This window comes from Monodelphis domestica, chromosome 3, assembly GCF_027887165.1.
Source record: "Monodelphis domestica isolate mMonDom1 chromosome 3, mMonDom1.pri, whole genome shotgun sequence".
Lineage (NCBI taxonomy): Eukaryota > Metazoa > Chordata > Mammalia > Didelphimorphia > Didelphidae > Monodelphis > Monodelphis domestica.
In genome coordinates this window covers 351,035,574-351,047,428 of record NC_077229.1, presented here as the reverse complement: position 1 = coordinate 351,047,428, position 11,855 = coordinate 351,035,574, and the positions used below count along the sequence as shown (strand labels likewise).

Below are 11,855 nucleotides of genomic sequence, written 5' to 3'. Positions count from 1 at the left end.
TTTGTCACCACAAAGAGCATCTCTATAAATATTTTTGTACAAGTCTTTTCCCTTATTATTTCTTTCAGGTGTAAACCCAGTTGTATCCAAGATTTATAAAAAAAAACACAAAAGAAATATATTATATAAATGCATTCCATAAAAAGGGTCAGAAAGTATAATACTGTTTTTAAAAAATGAAAAATATTAACTATATGTAAGATATTCCAAATGCAGAAAAATTACAAATCAAAACCACACTGATTTTTTGCTTCATGATAAAAAAATGGCAACGGTGACAAGGAATGAATAGCTGATGTAATGAAAAATAATAAATATTTAATGTGTAGCACCTCCTATATGCCAAGTAATGAGCTAAATTCTTAACAAATACTATTTTGTGAGATCCTAACAATAAAACTGTGGAGTAAGTGCTATTATTATCTTCATTTTATAGTTGAAGAAACTGAAGCAGAAAGGTTCTGTGAGTTTTCTAAGGACTCAGCTAATAAGTATTTCAGTCTAGATTTTTATTCTGATCTTCCTATCTCTATGCCCAGCTCTCTAGTTTTTGTGCCACTAACTGACTCTATTGAAAGGAATATTAAAACAAAGACCCCAAAATACATTATGTTGGTGGTTTCAATTTTTACAACCATCCTAGAATGTATTTTGAATTTTGTAAATAAAATGGCTAAATAATTAATAACTATGTAAAAACTTAAAGTGATGAAACAACAAACAAAAATGTCTGGGATGTAGCTAAATAGTCCTCAATGGGGGAGGGCATCATAGCTTTGAAATCACCAATTAACCAAATAGAATATGATAATTAATGTACTGAATATGCTTTTTAAAATTAGAAAGTAAACAAATAAATCTAAAATAAACACAGAAGAGGATATGTGAAAATTAAATGGGAAATAGACAAATTAGAAACAAAAAATAAGGATAATAACAAATAAAACTAAAAGTCGGCTCTTTGAAAAAACTAATAAAACTAATGAACCCAAAACTAATTTGATAAAAAAGAGAAAATAGAAAATAAATGAAAATAGGAAATCACTAAGGTGAAACCACAGCAGAATAAGAACATTTAAAAATGGTAATCAGAATATAGTATGTACCCTTATGTGCCATTGAAATTGAGAACAAAAAGAAATATTGGAAAATTTAAAATATAAAATTCAAAAGTCTCAGAAGACCAGATAAAGATCTGAAATAACCCAGTCACAGAAAAGTAAATAGTTCTACTTGTAATGGAGCTACCAAACTAAAAACTCCTAGAAATGATGGATTCACCAAAAAAAGAAAAAAACTGTTATTCTTCTCAAAAATATTTTTAAATTACCCTATTAGAATCCTTTCTTATAATAAAAAGTTCCAATTCACGACCCACAAAAGATAAAACATGAAAACTATAGGCCAATAAAACTAATCCAAATATTTTAATCAAAATCCTATCATGCAAAATTTTCAGAATAATCTAGTAAATCATTGGTTGTCATCAATTGGGATTCATATCCTGGATATAAGGATAGTTCAACATCAGAAAAACAACGTAACCAATCACATAAAATACTATATTCCAAACTGTATGATCATTTCAATAGATACACAAAAAGGCCCTGACAATGTAAACCACTCTCTTATGTTAAAATCATTATTGTCCATATGCATAGGGAAACTTTTTATATCATAAAAATCATCTATCTAAAACCAAATCAAACATCATATGCAATGGAAATACAATGAAACCTTTTTAATAAAAATATAAATGAAGCAAGAATGCCCACTTATTCCATTATTATTTGACATAGTTTCTAAAACATTAACTATCATGATAATAGAAGAGAAGTGAAGTAAGTATGATAGATAAAGAGAAAATAATAACATTCATAACTCGGTGGTTCATCTTTTAAACCCCAGGGAACTAGCAAAATTCCTAAGGTATTTAATTGCAAAGTTACAGACAACAAAATAAACCTTCAAAAATCAACAGTATAACTATAGATCAATGATAAAATTCAAGTAACAATAATAGAAAAAGAAATGACATTTAGAAAATTTATGGACTACATATCTGGGAATAATCCTTCCAAAACACATAAAAAACTGACTTCAATTCAGTTACATAATGCTCCATAAAGAAATAACTATATAGATGGAGGAATATTCAATGTTTTTGGCTAGTCTGTTCCAATTTAATAAAAATGACAACACTACCAAAAGTAATTTGCATTTGAATGTTAGAGCTGTCAAATAAAGAAATATTTTTTTGAGTTTAATAAAATAATAACAAAATTCTTTTGGAAAAGGAGATAGAGAATATCAAAGAAAATGATGAAAAGAAGGACAAAGGGGGAGTCTACCTTCTAGACCTTAAATAATATTATAAAGCAGCAGTCATCAAAATCATCCAGTTAGTTAAATAGGAGAAAGATAAGTCAATGGAACAAACTTTAAACAAGAAAGATTCAGAAATAAGAATACTCAAAAGCCTCATGTCAGATGAAGTGAAAAACATGAGTTATCTCAGGAAAAAAAACTCTTATTTGACAAGACTTTTTAAAATCCAGTTAAATTGGAAAGCATTTTGATAGAAATTACTCTTAGATTTAGATTTTATATCACATTCAATAATACATTAAAAATAGATATATGACCTTAAAAATAAAGATAATACTAGAAAAATAGAAAAGAAACAAAGCAAGTACCTCTCATAGTTTTAAGTATAGTGACTTAAGTAACTCTTAGCCAAAGGATAGAGAAAATTGGGAAAGATAATATAGATAACCTCAATACCTTGAAACTGAAAAGTTTATTATACAGATAATATTAATGGATTTGGACTAAAAATAGAAATGTTGAATGAGAAAAATTCTTTGCATCAAATTCCTATCACAAGTTTTTTAGATGAAAGATATATATATATGTATATATATATATATAAATGTACAAAAGACTAAATAGTCATTCTATACTAGATAAATAGACAAAAATATGAATGAACAATTCTAAGAAATGCAAAATATTCACTCATTAAAATTCTTCAAATCATTAATAAGAGAAATACAAATTAAAACAAATTTGGTTTTATCTCCTATCATGCAAATTAAAAAAAAAAAAACTGGAAGCAATCACTGTTGGAGAAGTTGTGAAGACAGGCATGCTAATACATTGTAGTTGGAATTTTGAAATGGTTCCACCATTTTGGAAACAATTTGGAATTATGCAAATAATATGAAAACTAATAGAGAGAAGCATGGAAAGATCTATATGAAATGACGCAAAATGAATTAAGCTGAGCAAGGCAAAATATATAATTGCCTACAACAATGTAAATGTTAAAAACAGTTATGTGCAAAAAAACCAAAAACTAAATATAGTATAATTACAAATAACAAATGAGACTCAAATTAAGAGGTATGAGAAGACAGCCCCAACTTACCCCTTTGTGAAGGTGGGGGTCATGAATGTTTTTGGACTTTTTCAAAGTACTGAATAATGGGGCTAATATTTTTTCTCTAAAAATATAATTTGTCCTATGGTATAGCTCTTGGGGAGCAGAAGTGATAAATACTATACTATGGTGACTAAAGAAACAGAAAACATTAGTAAAATTTTATATAGATATAGATATAGATATATTACCCAAGAAAATATTTGGAGATATGGGCTCAATCACAGTATAATTGGACATGATGAGTTTGGTAAATTTTTGACATAATGATGAGCACTAGATACTGTTATATCAGATTATCAGCAGACATTAGTTAGAGTGCCCCAAGGATATCTCCTCAGCCCATTGATGTGAAATATCTTTATCAGTGACCTAGAAAATGCTACATATGAAATGTACGTACAAAACGTTTTCCAGTGACTTGAAAAGCAATGATGAACATATCACATTTGTAAGTGGCACAAAGCAGAGAAAAACACTTACTCGATCTAGAGATAAGTTTCAAAGAGACATTAAGAGATTGTAATATTGGGCTTAATTTTGATAGGATGAAATTTAATAAGGTCAAATGAAAAGGCTGAGTTTAAAAAAAATTGTCTTCCCACATACAAAATAGCAGAAGTATGGCTTCAACATAAATCAAAAAACTGATATGGAAGTCAAGAAAATTTATCCCAAGTTATGTTGTTTTAATGGAGGTAATTGTCACTGAATACAACCTGGTAAAATCAGATTTAAGACATTATGTTCAGTACTGCATTTTAGGAAAGATGTTGATAAATATAACCCATGAACCATAAACCCTAGCCTCTGCTTGGAGATCTGTAAGGACTGGGAAGCTCCTTCTCTTGAGGCAGTCCATTCTAATTTTAGATAACTCTTTGTTAGAAACATTTAAAAGTCTAATTTTGCCCCTATTCAAATTCCACTCATCAAGTCAAGTCAAAATTAAATCAAGAAACACTAATCAATCAACTGTTTCATTCCAGGTTCTGTGTGCTAAGTATTAGAGATACAAAGAAAGGTAAAACCAACCAAAACAATAAAATGATCCCTGTTTCCAATATGAGAGAAGCAACAAGCAATCATTGTAGACAAATTCCATATATATATATCAGTTGCATTGCATTAACTTTGGAAATAAAATACTAATTCTTCTTGATAAAGGTAGGCTTTTAGCTGTAACCTGAGAGATATGAAGAACAAGAGACAGAGAAGATGGGGGATACATGGGGCACACACCCAATCATTACTCCTAGTTCTGCTTTGTAGGGTCAAACAGAAAAAAAAAAATAAAGTCTTTTACCTTCATATGACAGCCTTTCAAATGCTGGAAGGGAACTATTATGGTCCTCCTGGATAAATTATTTCTTCTCCAGCTTAAACAGTTCCAGTTCCTTCAAATGATCTTCAAGTAACATGGACTCTAGGCCCTTTATCATCCTGGTTTCCCTCCTCTAGGCACTCTCAACTATGTCCTTCATGAACTATGGTGCTTAGCACAGGAACCATTATTCTAGAAGAGGTAAATAAATGGATAGAGGAATAGATAAAAAGAGTCAGAGCTATAAATAGACATGAATAGATAGGCATAGATATAGTAATAAATACATAAAAATAGACATATACAGATATAGACAGATATTTACATATCACATACATGTGCAGGTATGTATTTAAACAGTTGTGCACGTATGATAACTGAAGGCTTGGGAAGAATGTTTTCTCCTTGAAAAGATAAGCTTCAATATTGTGGTCTTGGTGAAGGTCAGGATAACTATTCTCAAGAGTTTGAAGTGCCATGAATTAAAAGAGGAATTCGATTTGTTATATTTAGTCTCAGAGGGAAAAAAGTGATGAGACAGATGGATTTCAAAGAGGCAGATTTTGCCTGATTACAGGAAAACTTCCCAAGTAGGGCTATCTCAAAAGAAGGAGGAACTGCTACCTCATAAGTAGGTCCTTCATTATAGGAGGTCTGCAGGTGAAGACTAGATTATCACTTGCTGTGTATTTTCTGGAGACATTCTTTTATTTATTTATTTTTAGCTATGGTTTACATTAGATATCCTCTGGTTTCCTTTATTATTCAGGTGGGAGTATTTTAAAAAATAAGTCAAATAAAACATGTTTTAATCTTTGAGTCCTCTATTGATTTCTGAATTAATTTCTACATATATTTAATTGCCTTCAATTGTATTTGTTTCTTCTCCTTGAGGTTTTCTAATTAATTTTCTCATATTTCAATTTCTTTTACTCTTCAGTCTCTAATGTCTTCATTTGAACTTCTGATGTCAGTGTCTGCTTTTTAAATAGTGTTATAAAATGGTCATTTTGCACTACAAGAACATTTAAGATCTCTCCGCTTATAAACATCATTCTTTTTTATTATTATAATGTATCTATGGATAGCTTTTATTTTTCTAGTCCAGTGAATTTCATTTCCTATTATCTGGCATTTTATTATACTTTTGTCAATAAAAATGGTAAAGAAAAACTATAGGACAGTATTTAGTAACTAGTTTTTGATGGTCTAGGTTTTATTCTTTACTCTTGTTTCTAGAGAATTCTTTAAAGGACACAACATTTTGCTTATTTTCTACATTAAAATTATATGTTCAAATGTTCTGACTAAAAAGGCCTTTCTTTTCCCTGTGGTTTTCATCAAAACAAAAATAAAACAACCTAAGGCTCCATTGATGGAATTGATTTAGGCCAAAGTCTGAATATATCTTCAATTAATAGGTTTATCTCTTATAAAACATAAATTATATTTAATATGACCATATTAAGCATGCTTATACCATAAACATTTAATTTTAGCCTGTATATCTATCTTTTATATTATGTTATAAACATACAATAAAAATTTCTGCATTTTGTCTTCTTGTCTGAGTAGTTAGGGATGTGTAGGTTTTATTTGAGCTTTTCAACATTCATCTGATTGGCATTGGACACAACTTCAGGACAAATTTTGTTCCTAAACTCAGTAATCAAAATCTTCCTTTTAAAAAAAATAATAATAAAAAGCAATCCCCCTTTCCTCTATATACATTGATGTAAGCAGGAAGTGTCCATTTTTTCTTGATTTATCAAAAGAAAACCAAAGGTTTTTTTTTTCTTTTATTCACATTTTGACTTTGAGGCATAAGTAAGTTTCTTTCAACCAGGAAGAAAATAGTTTATGAGTCATGGTAAGGCTTATACAAAAATATAATATCTCCTTGTCTTCCACTGATGCAATAACTTTGAGGAATTACTTTTCTCAGTCACAATCTCTCAATTTGATTGGTTGGTGTGTTTTGTGGTAGAGTCTGCACTCCTTTACTTCACCTCTGTCAGTTGTAACTGAGAAGGTGATCTGATTCTTGACTTAACTAAAAGAAGAATAAATGCATATGTTTTAGGTAGATTGATCTTGGCATGAGCTCCTTAAATCACTTTGCTATCTTCAAATTGAAGAATCTACCTTCAATTTTTTTTTCTTGTAGAAGAAAGTTAATGCAGAATTCCTAAAGAAGACAAGGTAGTTTAAAGACATGCGAAGGCCCCCTTAAAATTTTGTCAAGAATTTTCACATATTTTATTATTTGTAGGACCTTTTGGAGAGATATCCCCAATATTAAATGTGTCATTATTGAATTATACTTGCATATACTTATTTAATATGTGTGTATTCTCATAGAATCATTAGGAGATATTGGATGGAGAATGATCTTGAAGTCAAGAAGACTTGATTTCAGGACTCTCTAAATGTCAGACAAAAGAAAAAAATCATTTTAACATCTCAGTGGCCTTGACAGTAGTATAAATTATAGATAAATTGCTTATGTGCATTGGTGAAAGAAATTTCCACCAAGGGAATTACTTTTTCAATGAAATCATAGTTGTTATGTATGTAAATAATTTCTGTATATGTTAGAAATTATATACAAACATGAAGATCTACATATATTTATATGTACAAATACATATACATGCTCTCAGGGATCTGTCTGCTTCACAATTTGAAGATATTGGCATTATTGATCCATATATAACTATATTAGATCCACTTGAGTGGAAATCCTTATAGTTGTAATTGCCTTCTCTTAGAGGTTAGTCACATCCCAATTCCTGGAAGAAAAAACCTCAGAAAAAAAGAGAGAAGCACTAGGTCACATAACTGACTACATAGAAGCAACAGTTTTCCACAATAGTATGAAAACGTTTGTATTCAAATTATTCTAGTTTTTTCCAAAGGGAGGCAGCATCTCCGCAAACTGAAAGATCAGGCAATGAGATTAGAAAGTGAGACTTTTTCAGCAAATCTTCAGGGGGAGCAGAGAGGCTGACATTAGAAAAGCTAATAAGGTGGAAGATTATTTGGTTGTGACCTGACTAGATTGAAAACAGTAAGGAGGCATATAAAGAAAGAACTTCTAATTTTTTCCCCAATTTCTGGCTTTCTACAGGGCCACATTAATCTTTTACTTATTTTCTGTCTGTCTTTCTATTTCTCCCTGTCTGTTTCTGTCTTGAATTTCTCAATGCTCTGTGTCTCTTTATCAATAAGCCTCTGACTCTGTCTTTGTCTGTTTCACTGTCTGCCTATCTGTGTGTGTGTTTGTGCCATTCTGTCTCTCAGTATCTCTCTTTGTCTATCTCTTTCTCTACCTTTCTTTGTCTTTCTGTCTCTAAGTCTTTATCTCTCTTCATATCTGTTTCTATGTCTCTGAGTGTCTTTGTCTCTTGCTTTGCCCTTCTGTCTCTGTATGTCTGTCTATTTCTTTTTCTTTGACCTGCCATTTGGATTCAATTCAGGATCTCCTTTCCTCTTCCCCCTTTCTCTTTTCATCCTCATTGAAATGGATTGAAATTGATAGATAGGTGATAGAACTTCTTGTCAAATAAACTAAATTGGGCTGTAGAAAAGATACTGATTTCTAATCTAGTTCAATATTCTTTGTGGGGAGCCTTAAAAGTTATGGTTAAAACTATATTTTCTATTTAATAGAAGACATTTTGATACATTTATAAGTTTATACTGAACTAGAAATTTATCTGAAAGCCCACAAGCATTATATTCCTAGACATGGCTCTCAAAGAAAGTTATGTGAATTTTATTGCATGAGATTTATCCCACCACTATTCTCAGTTACTGGACAAATGTTCAAACTCCCAGAATTTGCTGAGTAGAAAGTCATCAAATTGATTCCCAAATTCCTGGGGATGATTTTTATAGCAATATATTTATATTTATGTGGAGAGGGATAGAGATGCAGTTGGACGTGGAAACAAAAAGAGAGATATAGAGATGGTAGAAATACAGAGATGAGAATAGAGATAAAGACAGAGAAAGAGATGGAAATAGAGATAGAGAGTGGAATAAAGATGAATAGGGTGAAAGAGAGATATCAAGATGAGAATAGAAAAAAGAATAATAAGGATTCAGAATAATGATAAGGATTGGAATATGCATAGAGAAACAAGGGGAGAATAAAAATAAAGAAGAGGGTAGAGACAGGGATTAGGAGAGAAAAATAATAAAGATATGACAATTTTTTTTTCTGGATTACATGCTGGAATCCTCATGAATGGCTCTGTGTACTATGGGAAAGTATTTTGTAAACTATTAACTGTTAAATGTATTCTAGCTATTATTGCTTCCAAAAAACTGTCAAAGTTACAGCAAGTTGCTATGCACTAAAACATGAAAGTTAACAAATCCATTCTTCCTCATTATATGGCATAGTTGTTTATTGTATTCTACATAAAACAATCATGCTTATGTCTCCTTTTATAAAAATAGCTATCCATCAATTAATCAAGATGTCAACTAATGCATAAAGATGTATACATGAGGTAAAACTCAACATGGGGCTGAAGAATAGCATTATTCATGTTTTTGGTACAAGTAAATTACTAATTTTACATCTTTGGTAGACTGCATACAGTTTTAATTCCACCAATAACATGGATAGTAAAGTTGATGTACACATGATGCAGTATTTTGGATGCTGCAAAACAGAAGTTTCACAGCCGTTATCTTCCTTGGTGTGATAAGGCATCTCGTTAACTGGTTGCTGACTGTGAACTGGCTCTAGAAGTCCAAGCTTAATAGAAGCCTTGATAAGAAAATTAAGGAAGCCTCACAACAAATTATTATTATAAATAATTTAAAAAGAAAAGGAGTAGTAAGTACCTAAGACAGCTTAGGTCCTTGACCTGAAGTCATGCAAATCCAAGGTTATCAGTAAATACTTGTTATTACCAGTTTTTCTTCAGGGTCAGTGAGCTGGAGTATAGGAAATCTCTCATTAATGGTAACAAATATTACAAATAGAAGCATTTCAATAAGGAAGAAGAAGGGGACCTAACTATCAAAACAATGATATGGGTACAAAGGTTTGGAAAAGACACCTATTAAAGATGAAAGTAAGGTAGGAAAAAGAGAACAAATATGAAAGTTTGACATAGCCCAATAAGAATGATTTAGGACCAATTAAAGCTCAAAATGAGCAAAGGCTGTTAATGAACTTTAAAAAACAACAAATTAAGTTTAATAATAATGCTGTATCACAGAAAAGAATTATCTAACCAGTCACAAAGAATTTACTAAGAATTTGCTAAATACTAGACACTTTGCTAGGAAATGGAAGGATTCTACTTCCCTAGAAGACTATGAGATTTTCACTCTCTCTTTTGCTTTGTAAGGAATCATTCATCAACAAAATTGTATCATTTTAGCCCAGCTTTTTAAAAAGAAAAATTTGAATAGTGAGATAACATACAAAAATCTCAGGGATATAGCAAAATCAAGAATTAGAGAAAAATATACATTTCTAAATGCTTAAATTAATAAACTAGAGAAAATAGATCAAATAATTGGGAATGCAATTTTAAAAATAGAAAAAAGAATAAATTAAAAATCCCCAAACACCAAATTAAAAATCTTAAATTTTAAAGATGAGCTCAATAAAATAGACTGTAGGAAAGCCATTGAAAAAATCAACATAATTACCATGATTTTAAAAAGAGAGAAAAAAAAACAAATCCCTAGCATAAAGAGAAAAAGGGTGAATATATCTACAATAAGGATGAAATTAACGCAGTTATTGAGAGTTATTTTGCTCAATTATATGCCAACAAAAGTGACAATATAAATGAAATGGATGACTACTTATCTCCCCAAAATAAATAAACTACCTATACTCTAAGAGGAAGAAATAGAATGTTTAATAACTTTTTTTCTTTTAGAAAAAGAAATTGAACAGGCAATAAATGGACTTCTTTTTTTTAAAAAGCACCAAGATCAGAGAATCAAAAGTGAATTCTACTAGTCATTTAAAAATCAACTAATTCTAATATTAAATAATTTGAAATAATAGTTAAAGGAGTTTACCAAACTTCTTTTATGAAAGAAATATGGTACTGATATATATAAATCAAAGGGAGTAAAAAGATTATAGGCCAACTTCATTAATGAATATTGATACAAAAACCCTAAAGAAAATACTAGAAAGGAGACTCCAACAATATATCAGAAAAAGTTCATTCCAGGAATGCAGGGAGGATATAATATGAGGAAAACTATCAGATAATTGATCATGTTAATAACAAAAGTGGCAAAAATCATATGATTTGATCAATTTTATCAAAAGTCTTTGATAAAATACAATATTCATTCCTACTGAAAATACTAGAAAGGATAGGTATTAATGAAATATTCTTTAAAATGTTATGAAATAGCTATCTAAAACCATCAACCAGTTTTATTTGTAACAGGGTGAAGCTAGAAGCCTTCCCAATATGACCAGGAGGGATATAAGGATGTTCATTATCACCAACATTATTTCATATGCTATTATAAAAGCTAGCAAAAGCAATAAAAGAAGAAAAAGAAATAGAAAAAATCAGAATTAGCAAGTAATAGAACTCTTTTTTTTTTCAAACACTATGATGGTAGATGTAGAAAATACTATTGATTCAACTAAAAAGTTAATTAAAACCATCAGTAATTTTAGTAAAGTAGCATTGTATAAAATAAACCCACTAAATCATCAGCATTTTTATATATCACTAATTAAGTCATGTAAGAAGAGATAAAAAGAGAAACTTCAATTAACCACAGATAGGATCAAATATCTGGGAGCATATCAACCAATCACACCCAGGGACTGCATGAGAATAATTATAAAATATTTTCATGAAAATAAAGTAAAACCTAAATAATAAGAGAAACATTATTTTTTTATGGATGGGAAAAGCCAATATAATTAAAATTATAATCCTACCTACATTATTCCACATGTTCAATGCCATACCAATCAAATTACCAACAAACATCTTATTCAGCTAGAAAAAAATGATGACAAAATTAACTTGAAAGAACAAAGGATCAAGAATATCAAAAGAATTAATGAAAAATGTA

At 30.0% G+C, this 11,855-nt stretch overlaps 1 long non-coding RNA gene across 1 annotated transcript in view; it reads right to left on the bottom strand.

Annotated features, from left to right (window-relative positions):
* Positions 1 to 3,615: 3,615 nt before the first annotated feature.
* The window catches only part of LOC130458462 (uncharacterized), a 58,765-nt gene continuing 50,525 nt past the window's right edge, over positions 3,616 to 11,855 (bottom strand). Inside the window, exon 3 of the long non-coding RNA XR_008917779.1 lies at positions 3,616 to 4,958. This is a non-coding gene — a long non-coding RNA (uncharacterized LOC130458462). The remainder of the gene's footprint in view (positions 4,959 to 11,855) is intronic.